Genomic DNA, 21,547 nt, shown 5'->3' with positions numbered 1-21,547 from the left:
GTGTGAAAGACACAAAATGAAGAAGACAAAATAATCATCTATGCAGGAAGCTTAAAATGTTGTGGAAGTCATTCCTTACATGTTATGGAGTTTTGGCAACCTCACCTTCATGATTCTGAATTTCCGATGTAAATAATTTTCAACAATACAAGTAAAGAGACACCCTGTTTTGGGACACTTATGTAACTTTGGTATTAAATTTGGTATTTCTAGAAATACAGGATGTCTGAGAGGTGATGGATCTGCTGTTGGCAAGGACAACCCACTTAGGTGCCTCCTGGTGCCATTGAGGGTCTCCCCAGGGCATCTTCCAACTACCTTGAAGCACTGCCCTGGGAATCCCCTTAAGAGTAGATTTGAGTCAAGACCATTGCTGTTTAGGGTTTACTATGTTTTATGCTTACATTGATGTTTATTACATTGGGCTTTGCATGGGGACCACAGTGCAGAGGTGGCTATGGGAAAATGTCAACGTAGATTCAAAGTGGGGTAATTTTTTGATGGATTCCTTGCACAGTTTTTGGTGTAGGGTGTGTCGTGTTCACAGCATACACACAGACATTAGATAAAAATCATAAGTACTCCTGCTGGATGGCTGCAACATACCACTAATCTATTTTTGAGACTTCAGAATGATAACACATAAGAACCACCAAAAGAGGCTCCTCTCTAAGACAGTGAGTCACAGTTCACCCCTCCTTGCTTTAAACTGGCTATTTCCTGAATAGCTGTCTGCTGAATGACTCAGACCACCCAGATCACATAACTTTCTCCAGAGTACCTTAGCCTGCTGGACCAGAAAATCCCTCACTTTTTAAGTGATAGCCTGCCATTTCTAACCAGTTCACAAGACAGTGTGTGTGTGTGCACGCGCACATGTGCTCCAATCTCCCCCAGCTCTGTTCCTGCCTTTCCACTATCCACCCTATCCTTCACTGACAGCTCTGTCTAGTAGGATTCAGCTGCACAGGAAATTGACCCCCTTATGTGAGAGGTAATATCTGTTATTGGACCAACTTCAGCGGGTGAGAGAGACAAGCTATTGAGCTAACACAGAATCTCTTCTTCAGGTCAAGGAGGCTTACTCAGAGTGTCACACGTATGCATAGATGGGGAAGAGTTGTTCACAGAAAACCTTCATGCATGAATCCAAGAGTTTCAATCAAACTGTGGGTGGCTACAGCAAGCTCAGCGGGATTACGTTGATTTTAGGGATTGAACAGCAAGGCACATCATCACTACAGGTCTTAATAATTTCAACTCAGTTGGAGGGGTTAGCTCACAAATGTTCCTGGAATACTCAGAGTCTTATGAACTTGAGCAGCCTAAGTTTTGAGTCTTTTACACTCCATGCTGTTCAGTACTGGACTTTCCTCTGCCCATGGTGCAGGCAGAGTGTTTACTTCCCAGGAGACAAGGTGAACTTCCATGGCTCAAATCTTTCTTTTGAAGGTCTACTTTTGTAAGTACAAGTTCAACAAAGAATTTACAGGTTTCAGAGTAGCAGCCGTGTTAGTCTGTATCCGCAAAAAGAACAGGAGTACTTGCGGCATCTTAGTGACTAACAAATTTATTAGAGCATAAGCTTTCGTGGGCTACAGCCCACTTCTTCGGCTGTAGCCCATGAAAGCTTATGCTCTAATAAATTTGTTAGTCTCTAAGTGCCACAAGTACTCCTGTTCTTTTTAAAGAATTTACACACATTTTTAATTTTAACTTGATGTCAATGGTTCTTAAGCATTGATTAAGTCATTTTTGAATAGGGTTAGACTGCTGAATCAGGGCCCTGGGACTGACAGGTGTATATTCTCTTTGGCATGGGCCAATAATTTGCTTTGAAAAGAAAGAAATACCTTAGCTTCTTACTAACCTTGGTGGTGGTGAGGTACACAAACACAATCACACTGATCCAGGGTCAGCAGATAAGAGCATACTATTTTGTATATCCATAGCTAAATAAATATTGCTAGTAAGATAAATGTATCATCATAATGTCAAAAACATCTTTTTTTTATTGAGCACTAGGTCACGCATAGCAAATATAATGCTAATTTACTACAAATCAAAATTCTGACAAAACAACTTGATTTAGACAGACTGTTATTAAGAAATCATAAACTTCATTTAACTTAATTAATATAGTTCACTCATATCTAAAAATACAATTTCCCAAGTGTTTTTTATTTACCTCAGATGTTAGTGGTATATCATGTGTTTCAATAATGAATAATTACAGCATGTCATCCTATATTAAATTATCATAAGCAAGAACATCTGTAAGCATATAAGATAGAAGCAGCTTAATTTAAAAATGATTGGGTGCCAGTGGCATAGATATAGCATTATTCAGCTAACTGAGGCTTAACATCAAAACAGACTAAGGATCCTAGACCCTTGGCCTATGGAAGCTGGCTATGCAGTGGAAGTTATGTGCTTTGCCTGACAGGGAAGGGGCTATCTGCTTTTTTTATAGAATCCCTTACGGTTTCATTAGTCACCAAGTGTGAGCTTTTCTCTCTGTGCACCTGTACTCCATGCAGGAGATAATGTGCTGAGACAGAAGTCAACAAGAAAAAAGATAAATGAAACAAAAAAAAAGGGGGGAATTAATTGGGATGTAGATAATGAACCAAAGCCAAATAATATATTTCTCAGATAAGGCAATAAAACATGCTGCATGAGATAGAATAAACCTGTAATGAAAATATTGAATAAAAGTCTTACTCATTTATAAAGATTTATTTTAACCTTATATAAAAAGAACCTGCTTAATTCAGCTCTGTTAAGTTTTAATTCACATTCAGTTTGAATGACTTTCTGCTTAATCAGCATGCCATTTGGCATGTATATCTTAATAACTTTCCTGAAGCTATTTTGAGATGCATAGAGATAAAAAATAAGAGCTGAAAGTTTTACTTTTCTCTTCATATACTTTAGTTTCCTGTATTTGCTGACTGATCACTGGGTATGTGCTTAACACTTAAGCATATGCTTAACTTTTTCCTGAATTGGAATGGACATAAGCATGTACCTAAGTGCTTTTTGTCCTGAATATTTTTATATTTATATATTAGCCATGCAAGATTTAACTCTACTCTGACATCTTAAAAATAAAATGTGCAGTTAAAGTGCAGATTATAAGCATTATTAAAGATGGTTCTAGAGGAAACTAGAGGGTGATAAGACAATGATAGATGCAGGTTGCTTGAGTTCTGAAATAGCACACAGGGAATCCCCAAACATCATCCTCTAAAGCCCATCATCCAAACCTGAGAAATATTGTGCCCGACTACTGAAACCCCCAATATGCTCTCTAGCTTTGCATTTTCCTCTCTGAATCTGAAAGCACAAAAAAACTAGAGGAACAAACAAACAAAATGGTGCCTGAACCTGGTGGAGTGCAGCTGATGGCTGTACTACAACTGGTGGCTGCAGATACTTTTGAAATTAAATATACAGTGTCCACCCTGCAGATGATCATGACTGAGATTCATAATGTACTACAAGCTCTATCCAGACAGATGGGTGAAGCAGAACACAAAATTTCTGAAGTGGAAAATGATCTCAAAGAATATATTCTAGGTTATAAAGAACTATAATGATCTAAAAACTACTGAGACCAAGCTAATTGATCTAGAAAGCTACTCCCAACAATGTAACATCAGAATTGCTGGTTTAAACTAAAGGAAATTACTAGACTTCAATGTAACTTGAAGTCTTTAAATCCTGATTTGAGGACTTCAGTAACTCAGCCAGAGGTTATGGATCTATTGCAGGAGTGGGTGGGTGAGGATCTATGGCCTAGATGTGCAGGAGGTCAGATTAGATCATCATGATGGTTCCTTCTGGCCTTAAAGTCTATGAGTCTATCTATCTATGAGAATTATGGGTGTCCCTGAGAGAAGAGAGAATGGTAAACTGTGTGGATTTATCCCTACACTGCTAACTCAGTTGCTGGATATGCTGGTAGATTTGTTTTGAAATAGACTGGCAACACTGGAGCCGCAAGCCAGCTCCAGGAGGTCAGCATTGATTGTGAAGTTCCTGAAATTTACCATTAAAAAGTTTATGTGGCAGAAATACAGAGTGTAGGGTGGGTTTTTTTGGTTGTTGTTTTTTAAGAGCTATTTTGGGGAGAATGACTGATTAAAACACTGCTGTCGTGGAAAAAGTCACCCACACATTGATTTTAGTTCACAGACTCAAGCCTGAGGCCAGTTTATTGCAATACATACCAACGCGTTGGGGTAGCAGTCCAAAAACTACTACCCTTAGCACAGCGCGCAGGCTGCCTTTATTCCGTCAAACCGCAAGCATATTACAAATAATATGTCATTTATGTGAAAATAAGAGTAGGGGTCTGTCCCTTTTTCCCGGTAGCTTCCTCATTATTTTACGAGAATTGGGTGCCTATTGGGTGCGGGGTTTCTTGGTGGTTTGACATGGGTGGTACTTGGCATCAGTTGGGGTGTTGTTCTCGTCAAGGTGCATATTGTTTTCCGGGGTGGGGTGGGGCATAGGGGTTTATTACAGGATGTCCAAAGATGATATATGATTGGCTGGTGACAGGTAGCTTGGAACTATAGGAGGAGCTGGCCTTTACTAGAAGCAATTTCTTCATATAAGCCATTACTATGTTTCATCAATGAGCAGTTATCATGTTTTTCCATCAACCAGCGGTTATCATGTTGCTAAGGCCTTTCGCATGGCTTCCTTCCCCTCCCTCCTCTGGTCATGGCCCATGACCGTATTTGGCAGGGGATTGCACAGCCTAGTTTAGTTCAGGTTCTGGCCTGTACTGCTTTATGTAAAGGTCATCTGTGTAGTCAGCTTCTGTCAGAGGGCCTGAATTTGGGCCTTCGGTGTTACTTTGGTTGTCATTAAGAAGGCTACCTAGTTCTTTTTCCCCACACTGGTCTTTCAAGATTATGCCCATGATGGTTGAACTAAGGCAGATTTTAACCAAGTAAAACAATTGTCTGGGAAGATGGACTTGAAGTACAGGCAAGTCTAATCTTACGCGGGGGTTCCGTTCCGTGGTTAGCGCATAAAGCGAAAACCGTGTATAGTGAAACACTCATTGAGTTCAAAGGCAGGCAGAATCACCCGCACTACAGATGCAGTTTTTATATTGTTGTTTTTCTTTTTCCCCCCGTTTTTGCCGACCTCACAAAGCTGAATTTACGCATGTTAAATGCCCCTAAGATGCGACTTGCCTGTAGTTTATTAAATAGCCAGCAATGCTCCATATTAAGAATGGCAAGAAGATAGCGCCTTTCTGTTCACCTTGGGAGTCAGAAAAACATCTCAAAAATCTGCAAACTCCTCCCTTGCAATAGGAGACATCCATGTAATGATCGAACAGTATGAAATTTATGTGGTGTTCTCTGAGATCTGATATATCTCCTCTAAACAAGTTAGTGGGCACTGGTTGATATTTATATGTTAGTTCCTATTCTTTTTTTCTCTCTCTCATTAGGGTCGAAGGGTTGTTACCAATTTGCATCCTATTGCTTTAATTCATAGGAAAGGAGCATCAATGTAAAATCAATCCTTTGATTAGTAATTTTATCTATAAATGTCTATATCTATCCCATCTACCTATATATAATTGCTTTATTAGATGATGCTTGCTTATGGTTTCAAGAGTCTATTGGTTACAGGTGATTTCTGTCATTGTAGTGTTTGCATGCACAGGGGCTGTGAAGATCTGGAAGTTTCACTTGATCTAGCTGCCCCCTAGAGCGTCAATTGTGATGTGGGTTTTTTTTTATTTTTATTTTTTTGTTTGACTGTTTAAACAGATTCTTATTTTTTGATTGTATGTACTAAAACAGGGATTGGCAACCTTTGACATGCAGGCCAAGGCATGTGCTGGCTGTCGCTTCCCGCAGCCCCCATTGGCCTGGAATGGTGAACCGCGGCCAGTGGGAGCTGCGATCAGCTGAACCTGTGGACGCTGCCTGTAAACAAACCGTCCCGGCCCGCCAGCGGATTTCCCTAACAGGACACCTGCCAAAAGTTATCAATCCCTGTACTAATATGTATCTTTCTTTCTTTCTTTCTTTCTTTCTTTCTTTCTTTCTTTCTTTCTATTTTTCTTTCTTTCTTTCTATTTTGTTTTTTCTTATTTAATTCCTTTTTCTGTCCCCATCCTGTTACCCATCCATGCTGGGAATTTCCTTGCTTATCCTGTAGAATATGTACTGGGAAGCTGCTTTTTTTTTTTTTTCTGATGATGTATACAAGAACTGTATCTTGTTCAGGAACATTTACAACTTCACATTTATTCACAAAGCAACTTTATATTTTATCCAGTATATCTTAATGATGGCTCTGATAATTAAATGTATCTCTTAGAATATAAAGGGTTTTAATAGCCCTATTAAAAGACAAAATATATATACTCAGTGCTAAAGAGAATGTTAATATCTTCATGCTCCACAAGACACATCTGACAGAACTTCAAGCTTGTAAACTTGAATAGAGATTGAGTAGGCCTCTCAGTTTCTAGTTGCTTTAATTCTAAAGCAAGGGATGTTGCTATGCTAACATTTAAAAAATAATATTAATATTTTGAGCACAATTTCTGAAAGTGATGGCAGATGTAATGTCCTCAAGACTGAAATTGGCAATTCTATAATTGCCTTTGCCAATCTTTATGGGCCAAACCAAGATGATGCCATTTTTCCCCATTATTTTTTATGAGCATAAATGATGTGGTCCATCATACTACTGTTAGGCCCAAAAATATGGAGTATAGAACATTGTTTGGCCAGCTTAGCCAAAGTTAGGCTAACAGTAGTTGCTGGGCCATTCCTGTCTCTCTGTGAAACCTGAGGGCATGCTTGCTTGAGCTGCAGAGAATGAGATAAGAGGTGGGGGCCGCATTCTTGTACCAGAAGTACTAGGAACAGTTTGTTTGGACATATGGAAACTTGCAGTCTCCACTCCCTGTTTCTGTTCTTCATTCCCTCCTTTCTCCTAGTTTCTGGTGCATGACAACAAAGCTCATAAGAAGTTGCTGAGGCATCACAAATTGTTTGTAGTATCAAAGAAGATAGATATGCATGAATATTAGAAGCTTTCTAACTAATAAAGGGGGGTTGGGTTGTTTTAACTATGACGTGACGGAACTGTCTATATAACCTTACTAGTTATTGTAATCGAGGCTGGTTCTCAGTGGAGATGGGCCGCTCTCTATTGTTGTGTGCACTCTTCAATAAAGAGCTTGTATTGGACCTTGCTGGTGTTGCCTGTCTCTCTCTCTCTGCGGTCAGACAATGAACGGTGCTGTCTGGGTTAAAAGTCCCCGACACTACTATAGCTGGATACTTTAACAAAACTCCAGACCCAGCCCTTGACAAATCTTCTGCATTTCCACATAGGAACACTAATACTTGTTTGGTACTACATACCTACAGATAGACATACATATGCCATCTGAGCAAATCAATATATTCATGGTATCAGGGAGGGCCGAACAGATCACAAAATTATGCTCTATGAGGATGATGCTCTTGTACTTATATCTAAGCTTGAGGTGACTATACCTAACCTTTTCAAAAGTATTAATAAGTTTTGACACCTCTCATGATACAAAATTAATTGGGGTAAATCAGAAATCCTAGGCATTAACAAATATGCCCCCAAGGGCCTTTTCTCAAATTGGGAATTTCAATGGCAATCCTGTTATATGAAATATTTATGAATACTGATTCCCAATAACATTCAGGACATACCTACAATAAATATAGAACCAATTATTGCCCAAATGGCTAATGATTTGGCAAGATGGAGCTTGTTCATCTCAGTTTGTGGGGTAAAATTAATATACTAAAAATGAATGTCCTTCCCAGAATTTTATATGTACTGAGGGCTATCCTCACTTTTATTTCTCAAACTTATTTTAAGAAATTCAATATATATTGTTTTCAGAATGCTCCTTTGGGGTGCAGGTAAGATACCTAGTCTGGGTTTGAACAAATTTCAGCTCTCCATATCACTTGAGGATTTTGTTTTCCGAATATGAAAATTGATCATATCTTCTTTTTGTTAAGACAGACATCTTTGTGGCTGTTAGAGATGAGTGCCTGGACTCCACTTTGGGTTCAGACTGAATGAGAATTGGTATTGCCTCTCCCACTTTCAGGCCCTGTAGGATCAAATTATTATGGGTGGGTCCAGAGCTCCCATAAAAATAGCTGTGAGGGCAAGTTTAGTCAAATTTGACTAGAAAGTTTTGCTTCCATCCATTCTTCCATTTAAAGGCAGTCCTAGAGCAATTATATCCTTAAAATTAGTGGCAAAACCTTGATGTGGAGAGATTGGATGGAGAGGCTATTTACTTTTTCTGTCCCTTTTTTCTATATGTGCATATTTCTCTTCTACTCCCCACATTCTATTGTATTGCCTTTTGTTTGTAATTTTAAATAAGTGGCAGGGTGCAAGCCTGTGCACATATGATTTTTATTTATTCTAAAGAAATTAAGAAACACATTTAAAAGTTTTCTAAAACATTCCTTTAAAAAACAAACAAACAAAAACACATAATGCAGGGTTTACATCATTGCACTGGCTTCTCTCCCAAACTGTCTGACTTATTTTGGTAAAAAGGTTTGATTGTCAGTGGTGATGAATACAAGAATACCAAATTCATGACGGAATAAGAGAAATCAGATTTGGACCCAAAAGTCCACACATATAGGTGTCTAACCATAGGGATTTAGATACTCTGGTCCAAGTTACCTGTAATGGACACACAAGTTGTAGAACACTGTATTGCTATATATCTGATTCATGCTTTAGCCACACCTACTATCGATTATGACAAAGTTCTTTCTTTGTGGACATGATAATGTGCTGTCTGTTTCAGGGGTCATACTTAAGATGTTTCTCCTGGTTTGAAACATTCCACTAGTTTGAAAAGTTCCCTGTGCGTAAAATGAGGAAAACCACTGGAACAGGTACTATCTCCCAGATTTAAATGAGCTTTTGAAATTCACTGGCTGTATATAGTTATGTTTATTTAATGGACTGGTTTTGTTTTATTTAAGTCATTAGCTAGACAATTGTATAAAGTAATTTCAAAAAATTCCAGCTGCCCAGTCTGTGGTTCTATACTAATGTTTAAGGGAGATAATTATCAGCATCTTAAAGTTTCTTCCACAAAAGATGTCTTGGCTGCATGATATCAGTGAATTCCTAGGCATGCTACAATAATGGAGAGAAAGATTAAAATGCAGTTTCTTCTGTCCTTCTTTTGGCTGTCTTTGGAAGGACTCTAAAGAAAAGTCTAAAAAAGATTCCATGAGAGGCAAAATGTCTTAAATAGGCTGAAAGCATGAAGAACATGTCTGCTGAATAGGGTACTTATTTCTTCTCATGTCAACATGAGTCTTTAGTACAAATCTAATATTATATAATCTATCAATCTATCTATGAATAACAAAGATTGCCAACATAAAACTTTGCATTGGATTTCATTGCATATCCTGTCAGCCCATTCCAGACCTTTGAGCTGTGCCATGCTTGCTGCTTTAGGTGTGCCAGTATCAGCTTCTTGGGGTAGCATGTTCTCCAAAAGTAGCTTTGCACTTACTTTTTCCAATTAATTATCCTTCAATAATTCTGTCTCTAATTTAACTGTCTGCAAGCTGTTCACATTTAACTCCACTGCACAGGGATCAGTTGATCACCCATTTCCTTTCCATTAAATTTTCCCTGTGTGGAAAAATGTTACTGCAGTATTGCTGATACTTGTCAGTGACATTGATCATATCAATGTATATCTGAATTTATCTTGTTATCTCCCTGATCTCACTGCAAGGAATTAGGAAATTGTAGCACTGCTGAGGTATCTGATTTTTGAATGAGTCTACTAGGATAGACAAATTTGTCAAATCTTTGCAGTCCATACTTTCAAGTTTTCAGACACATTCCCTTCAATATTAAGCGTTCGGGGTGGTTTTAATTAATTGTAATTTGTTTACATTACTCATGAAAGAAATCAGAGTAGCAGCCGTGTTAGTCTGTATCCGCAAAAAGAACAGGAGTACTTGTGGCACCTTAGAGACTAACAAATTTATTAGAGCATGAAAGAATTGTAACAGCTCTTTTACTACTTAGACTTACTGGGACAAACGGGGTAGTTCAGAGCAAAATGTGACCTACTGTTGGTTTAAACTTGTTAACTGGGATAAGGAATCTATGTTTTTGCTTCTAGCTGAAGGTTTTACACTTAGGCCCAAAATGTAAACTTTGATGCCTAGAGTGAGAGGCACCCTTATCCATGGGTCAGCAATTCGAACCCTGCCAATGCAGGCAGAGCTGTACTACTGCAGCTGTGCCCCTATCAGTTCTCCTGTGTAGCTGCTCTATGCCAGCGGGAGAGAGCTCTCCCATTGGCATAATTAAAGCACCACCAATGAGCCGCGGTAGCTATGTCAGTGGGAGAGTGTCTCCCGCCAACATAGCACTGTCCACATCGGCGCTTTTGTCGGTGAAACTTATGTCAGTCGGGAGTGTGTTTTTTCACACTCCTGAACGACAAAAGATTTGCCAACAAATGTGCTAGTGTAGACAAAGTCTAAGTCACCTGTAGACTAGACTACTATAGACTTTGTGTCTGCACACAGTCTGAGGACTTGTCTTAACAAATACTTAGGGCATGGCAAGCCAGGGTGTGAATGTATAGCACATTAGCCACATGCACACTAAGTTAATGTAAGGACCTTGCTACTGTGCACTAAAAGTTCTGTAGTGCAGTAGTTCTCAACCAGAGGTCTGGGGCCACCTGCGGGGGCTGTGGGCAGGTTTCAGGGGGTCCGCCAAGCATGGCCAGTGTTAGACTCGCTAGGGCCCTGGGCAGAAAGCCAAAGCCCCACTGCGCAGGACTGCAACCTGGGTCCCCGAGCCCAATCACCCGGAGGGGAAGCTGAAGCCTGAGCAACTTAGCTTCACGGTGCCCCTTGTGGTGTGGGGCCAGAGGCATTGCCCTGCTTGCTAGCCCTTAATGATGGCCCTGGCTTTTATATGCAGGAAAACACTTGTGGCATAGCTGGGACATGGAGTTTTTATAACATGTTGTGGGGGCATCAGAAAGAAAAAGTTTGAGAACCTGTTTTGTAGTGCACTTTGACATAAAACTGTTTCAAACCGCAGTTTGGATGTACTTACTGAATCTGAAGACAAGCCCTCACACTGTTGCAGAATGTGGCTGCGGCCTGGTAGGAAATGTATAACAGCAACAATCCAAGAGTGGAACTGTTTGCCAGTGAGTTTCTGGGTGGGGTTTCAGGTACTAGTTTAATCTATAAAGCCTTAAGTGTTTTGGGTCCTAGTTACCCAAGGACCCACCTGTCTCCCTGTGACGTACTGCCACAGGTAAGATCAGAGGAGGTATTTAGGGCATGAAAGATCTGTGATTTGGGAATTTTCCTTGCTCCATTAGAATCCAGATTTTTGTTAACCTTCTGAAGATGCTGCAAAGTCCACCATTTCTTTTTTTCTTCTCTCTCAAGAATATAGTTAGGCTACTGGACTATACATGGAGATAAACTGGTGAGTTAGGTGAATTCATGAGCTATGGTTGTGCAGAACAGCTTTAGCACCTGTAGAAAAATAAATGGAAAATTTGTATGTGAAAAAAATGCTTAACTACAGTTTTATAGTGAAACGTGATTTCTTTATTGCCTTGTGAATTTTCAGAGGTTTCTATTGCTCTGCATTGTCAAAAAGCTGAATTAATCCATGGACTAACTTTCAGGGGTCCTGAGGAAAAATAGCTCCCATTGACTTAAATTGACTTAAATCAGAAGGTAGTAAAAGAAGCTTTGTTTCTGGCACCATCACATATTTGGCTTTAAAATATGACCATGCCAAAATGGTGACATTAACTAGTCAGCTCAAACTAGCAGTACCATTTAATATGAGAATGGTGACACAAGCCTCATAAAGCAAAGAAATATTTATATATCATCACAATTATTTGACACATTTGCAGAAAGATTCTTGATTTAATACCAACTTGCACTATCCATGATTCTAGGGTATCTCAAGTTTCTTCTTCACAATATGCTGGATTATCTCTGATATTTCTTGTTCTATTAGCATACTTTTTCCTCCAGCTCAGTTCCAAACTTTGGTTCTTGCCTAATATACTTTTTTTTTTCTTCCTTTCTCAGTGAATATACATAGTTTCACCATAGTTAATCCTTCTGAGGCCATCTTTTGTCTCTTTTCATTGCATTTATGTTTTATAATTCCACAATAATTTGACAGTTTAATTTTCCACATTCTGTAAATTGTCCTTTTATTCTGACAGTAGGTGTGAAACTGATTTCAAGTCTAAAACAACCTCAGCAAGTTTGCATATCTGCCTCTCCCCCTAAACTGTGGGGGAGAGGCAGATATGCTGGAGGGTAGGGATAGGGTCCAGAGTGACCTAGACAAATTGGAGGATTGGGCCAAAAGAAATCCGATGAGGTTCAACAAGGAAAAGTGCAGAGTCCTGCACTTAGGACGGAAGAATCCCATGCACCGCTACAGGCTGGGAACCGACTGGCTAAGCAGCAGTTCTGCAGAAAAGGGGATTACAGTGGGGATTACAGTGGATGAGAAGCTGGATATGTGCTCTTGCTGCCAAGGAGGCTAATGGCATATTGGGCTGCATTAGTAGGACCTTTGCCAGCAGATAGAGGGAAGTGATTATTCCCCTCTATTCGGCACTGGTGAGGCCACATCTGGAGTATTGCATCCAGTTTTGGATCCTCCACTACAGAAAGGATGTGGACAAATTGGAGAGAATCCAGTGGAGGATTACAAAAATGATCAGGGGGCTAGGACACATGACTTATGAGGAGAGGCTGAGGGAACTGGGCTTGTTTAGTCTGCAGAAGAGAAGAGTGAGGGGGGATTTGATAGCAGCCTTCAACTACCTGAAGGGGGGTTCCAAAGAGGATGGAGCTCAGCTGTTCTCGGTGGTGGCATATGACAGAACAAGGAGAAATGGTCTCAAGTTGCAGTGGGAGAGGTCTAGGTTGGATATTAGGAAACACCATTTCACTAGGAGAGTGGTGAAGCATTGGAATGGGTTACCTAGGGAGGTGGTGGAATCTCCATCCTTAGAGGTTTTTAAGGCTCGGCCTGACAAAGCTCTGGCTGGGATGAATTATTTGGTGTTGGTCCTGCTTTGAGCAGGGCGTTGGACTAGATGACCTCCTGAGGTCTCTTCGAACCCTAATCTTCTATGATTCTATGATTTTGTTGTATTTGTAATGCCTAATTTATCATGTTTTATAAGTAAATTAAGTAAAGCCTTTTTAACGTAGGAAAAATGGTTTTAGTATTTTATTCAAAAAGTTATAGCATGTTGAATAATTCAGCAGAAATATAGGTACTTTATAGCACTGAAATATCTACAAATACATAAAAGGAGACATTTTCATATAGGACCCCATCTGTTAAATACTTACCCTTAAGTTTAGTTTTGATTGTGAACTGAGATTTTGTGGTTTATAGACTTTTTTCTTATTTTGTTGTCTATTTTTAGAAAAGCATGTTTTCCACTGTCTTGGATGATGCATCACATTACATTGTTCTGTCACATCCATTCAAACAATAGCCTATGACAGCTGCAACCTGATGTGACTTATAACAAAGCAGTGACTGAAAAGTTTAGAAAAAAATGGTTTTGTGTTAAACACAGTTTGGGGAAATAGTTTCACATGATTTAATGTTTTAGAAGTGCTAGTTGTGCTACAGACCAAGGGCTAAATTTTGTTTTCAATTACATTCTAGTAAAAAAGAACAGAACCTTTTCCCAGAAGTGAGCTAACAGGTGTAAGGTGTAAAATCCTGCCCCTACTGAAGTCAATGGGAGTTTTCCTATTGAATTAATAGGACCAGGATTTTTGCCATGGAGTTTAAGAGGTCCAGAGATGAAGGGTCTCAGAAGCTCTAGGAATAATCACTTCAGGGATGCCAGCATGGTTAGAATTACCAAAAGGAAATGTAAAAGGAGTACTTGCAGGGCTTATTCAACTGCTACAGGGGTTCTTGAGGAAACTTTTCCTTTACTTAGAACTTCTAGATTTCAAATTACTATAGGTAAGTTGTGATGGGCACGCTCACCTCTCGTGAGCACCTTCTGGTCAGCTGTTGTCCTTGTTAGGTGGATCTTCTGTGGCTCAATCCTCCAGCCATGTCTTACACAGGCAAACTCATAAAGGAACCCCTTCCAGGGTAACACAGTCCAACAAATAGTTGTCCCTCTACAGAGTCTTCAGTCCTGTCTCTAAGCCAGTTTAAATTCCACCTCTTTTCTTGGGCTTTTAGTAATGAGCCTTATTACCTTCTTGGGGCTTATGACATTTCCCCAGTAACCGGTGGGGGGACCCGGGCCTGCCCACCACTCTGGGACACTACAAATAACAGCCACATGCTGCTTTATTTAATAGTTACTTCTGCTGCATTCCCTGGGCTGCTTCCCACTCTGTCCCATCATCTTCTTGGATTCTCTGTCTGTTCCCTGTTTGAGCAGGGCATCTCCCATGCCTCCTTGTGTGGAGAGTTTCTCCATCTTTTTCCTGACTTCTCATGGTCTTCTCTTAGGCCTTTTTGCCACAAGAGTTTGTAACAGTCTCTGTCCACAATTCTCTCTCCCAGGCCTCTGTGCTTGGAGAACTTCCCAGTCCTATCTCTGCTTGAGCAGAGTTTCTCCCGAGTCTCTTTACCTATGGAGTTTCACAGCCTTTTAGTCCTTCTTCACTCTTCTGGTCCCAGCCAGAAACTGAACAGTTCAGGCCCTTCAGATCCTTTTAAATGAGACTGCTGAGCTCTGATTGGCTGCTTAGCTGCAGCCTTTCTAGGCAAGCCTAAAGGACCCACATTGATTGTTGCTTTCCTTGGCTGGGGTGTGATAGGACTGCAGTGCCTCCAACAGGGTGCACCCCGTCACATAGGTGTATATTACTTTGAATTTATCAGTCTTCACAAGGATGGCTTAACTTCACCAAATCTTTCTTCTGGATATATATATATATATATATATATATATATATATATATATATATATATATANTATATATACACACACACACACACTTCTAGTTTATCTGTTCAAACTGACTAAAACTACCTGAAACCTGTGTAATATATCCTGGAACATCAGGGAGTAGTTACAAACACATCAGTCATCACATTGGACATAGAGCTACAGGGCTTTCAAAATTAATGAATAAATGGTGAACTTAGCACATACATCCCCTTTCAGAGAATTCTGTAAGTATGATTTATAACACACATTTAAAATATAGAAAAGCATTATAAACAGTGACTTTTTCTAAGCAATAGTTCCTCCTGTGTTAGAAATACACAGAGTTTGGTGTGCCAAAAGGCAAATGCAATATTTTTTCACTTAGATAATATTTTACTACTGTTGCTCTCAAAACCACCTGCCACAATGTGCAATATTTGCTATTTGTAGAGTGCAATGATAATTAAAATAAAGGACAAAGTAAATACAATAGGAAGAATGTGGCCTTTATGTTTCTTGGGGAATTGTATTACAAATTCCCACCATTACTCAAATCAGTTCAGATCCATCTGTGTTATGAACAGCAACTTTGAGAGCCCTAGTGTAAAAAAGGTCACCATTCTATCAATTAGACTGGCTCTGAGTCCCAGACTGACTGGTTGAATTTTACATGCACAAACATAGATGTCAACACAATATATAAAAGCAGTAAAATATTGAATCTATTTAATCTTGGAGGCCTCACTTTGCCTCCATTATCCACCTCCTCGTTAAGCTTTAACATAGTGATGTGTTAAAATGAATAAATAAAGATGAATATACTTGAAAAATGGTAGACCATAATAGCACAACTCAAAATATGCTAATATGAGTTCTTATCCAAAATAACTCAGTTTTTCAAACAGATTTTTTTTGAACACTTGTTTTAGAAATAAGTGCTGGTCTGCAAATACTTATGAGTAACTACTTATAAAGGTCTGCAATACTGTTACTTGTGCTGAATTGATACTTACCTTGTGACTAGTTCCATTTTGGTTAATGGGTGAAATCCTGGTCCCATTCAAGCTGACTGCACAGATGTGGTCTCCTCATCTCAAAAAAGATATACTGGCACTAGAAAAGGGCAACTAAAATGATTAAGGGTTTGGAACGGGTCCCATATGAGGAGAGATTAAAGAGGACAGGACTCTTCAGCTTGGAAAAGAGGAGACTAAGGGGGGATATGATAGAGGTATATAAAATCATGAGTGATGTGGAGAAAGTGGATAAGGAAAAGTTATTTACTTATTCCCATAATACAAGAACTAGGGGTCATCAAATGAAATTAACAGGCTGCAGGTTTAAAACAAATAAAAAGAAGTTCTTCTTCATGCAGCGCACAGTCAACTTGTGGAACTCACTAGCTGAGGAGGTTGTGAAGGCTAGGACTATAACAGAGTTTAAAAGAGAACTGGATAAATTCATGGTGGTTAAGTCCATCAATGGCTATTAGCCAGGGCGGGTAAGGAATGGTGTCCCTAGCCTCTGTCTGTCAGAGGGTGGAGATGGATGGCAGGAGAGAGATCACTTGATCATTGCCTGTTAGGTTCACTCCCTCTGGGGCACCTGGCATTGGCCACTGTCGGTAGACAGAATACTGGGCTAGATGGACCTTTGGTCTGACCCGGTACGGCCTTTCTTATGTTCTTATGCTTACTTGTGGAGTAAGTTGCTAGTTAGTGTAGGCCAGGATTTCACAATCTGGCCCATAAGTAGTTCAATTGGTCTAGATTGTTCCCTTCCCATCCACCAACCACCTCCAATTCCATGCAGGAAGGGAATCAGGATTGCATTATATCCTCTGCTGAAACCTAACCCACAGCCCTGGGGACAGACCTAGCCAAGGGGAAGTCTCTGGTAGCACAGTTACCTTGGAACTCACTCTGCCAGAAAGCTAAAATTGTGGAGGCACTGCAGGTCAGTTTCAGCTTCAGTTGACTTACCAGCTTTCCAAAAACTTTTGACTACTATCTGTGAGATGGTTAATCCTTGGAGGACTCTGCAGGTGAGGATGTTGGAGATGGGGGAATAGCACTTTGGGTTTGGTCCAAGAGAGAGATGCTAAGGAATATTTGTCACAAGCTATCCAAGATCCACGGTGACCTGTTTGGGTGGTGGGTTGGAGAGGGCACTCCAGTGCTAGAGTTGCTGTAGGACTTATTAGGGAGAGATTGTAGTCCCTTTCTAACTTTGCTGCTTTTTTGGTTAGGTAGAGTTTGCTATCTTCAGAGTAATTGTCACAAGCTTTATTTAGAGAGACAAGGTGAGTGAGATAAAGTATTTTATTGGACAAACTAGTAAAAGGTATTCCCTCATCCACCTTGTCTCTCTAATATCCTGGGATCAACATGGCTACAAACAAGCTTTTTTTGGTATGAGAATCTGAGTGAGCCATCCACTGATACCAGGTACACAAGCAAACATCAATAAGAAAAATAACGTATCCTTATTCCACATTCCCCCCCCCACCAAAGGGCAAAAGAATGTTATTCTTAAATTCAAAGTCTATTTCTCCTACATCATTTCAATAAGAATAAATTGACATTTCCTGTAAAGTTTGATTCTTCTATAGCCAAACACAAGAGGTGAAAGTATGGTTTCATTTATTTCAATTTGGCCAGGATTTCACCCTGGCTAGGTTCTCCTTAGAAAAGCAATAAAAATGAGTATCAAAACATACTCCCTTCCTTTTACCTACTTCATATTTTGAAAGATTCAAATCTTTACAAAAGTAAACATGACATCTCTGTTGTACTAGTTTTATCCGTTTGTTCATTCTCTCTGTTAGTAAGGACATTATGGCATCTGTCTCAAAATTAATTTTAGTGATCCAACTCTTACTTTAATGTAATTGCGTTTGTTTTCTATGGAACACACCTTTGGCCTCCTAAACTTATTGTATCTTTTCAGTAGTTATAAATGTAACTGGATTCTCTTTGAGTGGTTGGCACTAAATTGGGTTACTATAGATGCAATGATATAATAGGATGATTATGTTTTTCCATTTTGTTAAATGATAACTTATGAAATTTTAAAAACCTTTTCTTATTACTGTTAATGCTGTTTTCCATTTTTGTTACTGCAAATTCTAAGAACAAGAACCTTTCTGAAAATTCTAAAACTACAGGGGAATAGAAGAATAACACCTCTGAATTTTTGGAAACATCCACTTGCTCTCCCATTGAAAGTGAAACTGTAAGAGTTATACATTGAACATGTGTTACGGAGAGCAGTTTGAGTGGTCAAGAAAAGTGAGACATTTATTTTACCCTAGATTAAATTTCCGGTCACCCCCTGCATCCTACAGGATGGGAAGGGGTGCCCAGAAACTCACTGGGAAGTGTTATCCCTGTTTCTAACTAGCACCCTTTTCAGATTATAGCTTCTAAAAGGGAATATTAATTAGTTATAAAATAATTTTTAAATGGGTCCATTATGGAATTGAGCACTTTTTAAAATAGATTCACAGTGTTTAAACTGTTCTACAGGATTACTAAGGGAATTTATGCTCAATCCTTTTCAAAGTAACTCTCTTCTAGGTTGCAGTCCCCCATTTTATGGGTGAGACTTGATTTCTTTGTTCCTAGATGTCTCACGTTGGATTAGACTATGTTAAAATGCATAGTCTTCAAATTATCCCATATTACCAAGAAATCTATGTCAGTCTGCAAAACTGATGCCTATTATTGTTTACCACTTCACTAATTTTTTGTGTCTACAAATTTTACAAGTAAAGATTTTTCATTGACATCTTGGCTTCCCTTATCAATTGTTTGCATTTCCTAACTGTCACTTTGTACTTGTAACTATCATCACACCCACTTTTATGTATTGTGTATTGATGCCTACACTTCCCCTCTTAACCTGGATGTTTTTTAACCAAAGAATCCATCCCTCAAGAACGTGAAATTGTGTATGGGGAGATTTCCAGTATTTAATAAAGAATCCTTAAACAATTCCGATTTTATCATTCACATGTTTACGTTGCTTCTCTCCATCTCAGAATGGGGGAAATTTGTTAAGACCTGCAGGAGGATGGTAAACTTTTGTGAGAGGGAAGGGCTTCTCTGCCTCCCAATTCCCACCTAGGCAAGGTCAAGGAAGCCAGTTGTCTCACACGTTTTCATGCTCAATTAAAAAGTCTTCTTAGGGACCCAGGGTACATCTTGACCTCCCTGCCTGTAGCTGAGGCATATTGAGCTGTGTTACCAGGATGCTGTGGGTCAGACCAATCAACTGTACATATCATTGCTGAGTAAAGTGGAAATACTAAGGCCTCAGCAGGAGTACAGTGTCCAGTTCTGGGCACGAAAACTCTAGAAAAGACAGTATAAATTTGAGAAAATCCAGAAGAGACCAACAAAAGTGACTAAAGGTCTAGAAATCGTGACCTATGAGGAAAGATTGAAAAAAATGGGTTTGTTTAGCCTGGAAAAGAGGACATTATAATAATCTTCAAATATATAAAATATATTTATAAAGAGGAGGGAGATACATTGTCATTCTTATGCACTGAGGACAGGACAAGACGTAATGGGCTTAAATTGCAACAAGGGAAATTCGGGTTAGAGATTAGGAAAAACTTCCTAACTCTAAGGATAGTTAAGCACTGGAATAAATTACCTAGGGAAGTGGTGGAATCTCATAACTGGAGATTTTTAAGAACAGGTTAGACAAATTCCTCTTGGTGATGGTCTAGATAATACATAGTCCTGCCTCAGTGCAAGGGACAGGACTAGATGACATATCAAAGTCCCTGCCAGTCCTACATTTCTGTGATTCTATGTGTCCATGCATATGGTTGTGTCATAATCTCCTATTGGCCATATCTAAAACACAGAAGCACTTGTCTGGTGGCAAGTAGAGGGCGAGTAAACTAGCACCTCTGAGGGGTGTGCGTAAGTACATATCTTAGACTGTGGCATGACCCTATACCCATGAAAGTCTGCAGTGTAGATGAGGATAATAGGTGTGTACCAGGTTTCGAGTTTCAGTAGTCCCCCACCCAGGTTCAGAAATATCCAAAGTCCCAAGGATACAAAAGAGGGATGGGGAAAGTGCAGTTACTGTTACATGCTTACAGAAAGATCTAATAATTTTGAACACAACAAAACTCTAAATCACAGAAAAGTGGTAGATGAATGTGTTTATGGCTTAGTTCACATGCAGAAAATCAAAACACAATTGCAGTAACAACAGAGGCAGTGATATCATCCCACACTATCCTGGGTGTAGATGGCTCCTCCTTCCCTCCACGCCCCAATAACCTTAACCAATTTCAACCATAGCAGTATTAGTAATCTATAACAGCTGCAAAATGTCATTGACAATGGTTAAAAAAAATATGCATGCGTATCCCCCCCACACACACAACACAAACAAATCTTCATATGATTGTTAAAGATCAAGTGCTCCCTGTAACAGAATTTTGTCAGTAAGTGTGAATAGTGAAGACAAAAACATTGCTCAATGACTGCATTTCAATTTAGCCACCACCCTCCACAGTACAAACTCAACCCCAACGTGATAATCCCATTATAATTGTCTTTAATGTGTGCAATGTGACAGGAACAAATCACTAACGACCTTTGGCTATAGGGAACAACATCTTAACAAAGCTACCACAAAAGCATGTGCTACTGTGCTGTCATGTGTATTTCCAGTAGCTGCACAGGGTGTGAAAGTGTCTATCATCCTCTACCCTCCTGCTGTGGCAAGGTCTGTGAAAATCTGGCATCTCTGATTTCCCTTGCCTGCTGGACAAGGACAAGTGTACATGTGGGTGGTATCTGGCTGCCTGTACAGAGTTTGTAAACCAGACTTGTCCTGAGCCCACTCGGGATGGAAGCACTCTCCTTTACCCTCACAAACATTATAAAGTGTGAAGAGTATACAAATGGCATTTGCCACATTGGCATCCACATGGATGAGTAGGCAGCGGCAACAAGATTTCAGTCTACAAAAGGCACACTCCACAACCATTCTGCAGATACTGGACTTGTAATTTAATTTCCTTTTTGTTAGGGTCTGGTTTTAGTAACCCAGGAAGGAATGGACGTGCAAGGTCCCCCAAAATACCAGGTGGCACAGATGTATTGTAATGACAACATCATTTCTGGGGAATAAAGTCACTTCATTCCTGTCAGGGCCGGCGCCAGGCACCAGCCGACCAAGCACGTGCTTGGGGTGGCACCTGGTAATGGGCGGCCAATCTTGGGATGGGGGGGTGCTCAGGGTTGTGGGTTTTTTTGGGGGTTCGGTCGGGCGGCGCTGTGGGTGGTGTGGGTTGTTTTTGTTTCAGCGGCTGGGCGTGTCGGAGGTGCTGGGGGGTGGGATTCGGCAGTGGCACTCCGTGGGGAGGGGGGGTGTTCAGCAGCGCGGCTCGGTGGTAGGGGTGTTTGGCGGTGTGGCAGGAGGTATGTGTGGCTGCAGGGGGGTTCGGCAGATCGGCACTCGGAGGGGGGGGGCGTT

Source organism: Trachemys scripta, chromosome 1, assembly GCF_013100865.1.
Source record: "Trachemys scripta elegans isolate TJP31775 chromosome 1, CAS_Tse_1.0, whole genome shotgun sequence".
In the NCBI taxonomy this organism is placed as follows: domain Eukaryota; kingdom Metazoa; phylum Chordata; order Testudines; family Emydidae; genus Trachemys; species Trachemys scripta.
Note: the sequence above shows the minus strand (reverse complement) of the source record.